At 42.1% G+C, this 1885-nt stretch overlaps 1 long non-coding RNA gene across 1 annotated transcript in view; it reads left to right on the top strand.

Moving 5' to 3' along the window:
- Nucleotides 1-1281: 1281 nt before the first annotated feature.
- Nucleotides 1282-1885, top strand: part of LOC118477284 — a 10115-nt gene continuing 9511 nt past the window's right edge. Inside the window, exon 1 of the long non-coding RNA XR_004858268.1 lies at nucleotides 1282-1631. This is a non-coding gene — a long non-coding RNA (uncharacterized LOC118477284). The remainder of the gene's footprint in view (nucleotides 1632-1885) is intronic.

Genomic DNA, 1885 nt, shown 5'->3' with positions numbered 1-1885 from the left:
GAGAGAGAGAGAGAGAGAGAGAGAGAGAGAGAGAGAGAAATAAAGAGAGAGAGAAAGAGAAAAAAGAAAGAAAGAAAGAAAGAAAGAGAGATTTTTTAACTTTCTCAACCACTTTGCCAGTGGAGAAAGTGGTAAAAGATGATTTTTGTGTTTGCGAGAATATTGATTTTCCCCATCTTCTACCTCGTAGAACACGCCGCTTAGAGATTTCCTATGATTATTATTGCTATGTTCCCAAAGCGGTGTATGCATGTCACTGTGGGCCCATGGGAAAGTGGATTAAATATAGAAGTTCCGTGAATGCTGGGCGGGATAGGAGGACTGATACAATTATCTTCGTTATTGGATAGACTGGATTTAGATCAAAGGTGTCTAAAATTGCAGCGATTACGTACCGTTATGTGATTGGTTTCCAGTTTGAGCCTCGTTTCCGTTTCGTTTTTTGAAATAAACGTGTGTGTCTTTTGTTGTTTGTTCCTGCGCCTTTTAACATTTTGTTTTTCATTTAGGTCTTTTCAATACGATCTGACTTTCCTCATCACGTCCTTCTCTTCCCTCCGTGTCGTCGTCTACGACTTCCTCCTCCTCCCCCCTGTCTTCCTCTCTGTCGATCTAGTCCTCGTCCATCCCTGGACAGCCTCCATCCTCTTCTGTTTATTTGTTTCTTGCACATACGCACAAAAACACCCGCATCCGCACAAACACATACACACACACACACACACAAACACACTCATACACACATACTCACACACAAACTCACACGCACACACAAATATGTACACACACATATACACACGCACACAAACACACACACACACACACACACACACACACACACACACACACACACACACACACACACACACACACACACAATATTTACGAATGTAATCGTTTTCAACCGTTCCTCATTTTCCATGCTTCTTGTATTTACCTCAACATACTTCGAATTCTCTCTCGCCTCACGTCCTCTTTCTTCTTCCTCCTCCTCCGTACTTCCTTATCGCGTGTGAATGGATGAGATCTCCAGCATCAACAATTGGAGCTTTTTATTCCCTAATACCTGCTAATCACCCCCCGGAATCTCCCACATCCTCTTCATTGAGATATATGCAAATGAGGTTCAGTAAGCGGCCATGTGGGTCTCTCTCGTAGCCCAACGATCAAAGCTGCTGGCGAAATCCCTGCGCCGTCATGACACGTTCCTCTCTTCTTGTGTAAAGTGTTAGACATTAATAAAGATGCTTCGTACAGTGTGTGAATGAAAAGTGGGCGATTCTTCATTAGTAGTCATAACAGGCCCGTGCGGTGTGGATGTTTGCCTTTCCTCTTTGATGTTGGGAATTCGGAGATGATTTTTGTCATATTTTATAGACTTCATCTCCTGGGCTCCCGATTGGGATGCGTTGATGCCGCTTTCCGTTTCTGGAGTACTCAAAGTGTCATTGGAACTGTGTAATAAATGACGAAATCATGCTTTTTACTGGCCAGATGTCGTATTTTAAAGGCTGATTGAACTTGAACATATTAATTTACTGATGTTGTGACCCTTTCGTTTTCTGACGCGATAAACTCTTTAAAAGTTTTTCCAACGTTTGTTTCTTCTGAAGTGCGCATGGTTTAAATTTGTGAGTTACAGTTTTACATGTGCTTGAAAAGTCCCCTAAAATGCTTGCATACCCATTCACGGGGAACGTATTTTTTTTCTAGTTGAAAATTGAAGAGATAACATGATTTTTCTTTCTGATCTACTAGAACTCTCTCTCCTTTCTCATACATCGTATTGCTCAGAGATAAAGATGCTAAGACAGTCACCGTGGATGATTCACCGGCATGCTCAACAGGAGAGAGAGAGAGAGAGAGAGAGAGAGAGAGAGAGAGA

Source organism: Aplysia californica, unplaced genomic scaffold (assembly GCF_000002075.1).
Source record: "Aplysia californica isolate F4 #8 unplaced genomic scaffold, AplCal3.0 scaffold00057, whole genome shotgun sequence".
NCBI lineage: Eukaryota > Metazoa > Mollusca > Gastropoda > Aplysiida > Aplysiidae > Aplysia > Aplysia californica.
The sequence above is the reverse complement of the archived record's forward strand: the minus strand, read 5'-3'. Positions and strand labels throughout refer to the sequence as shown.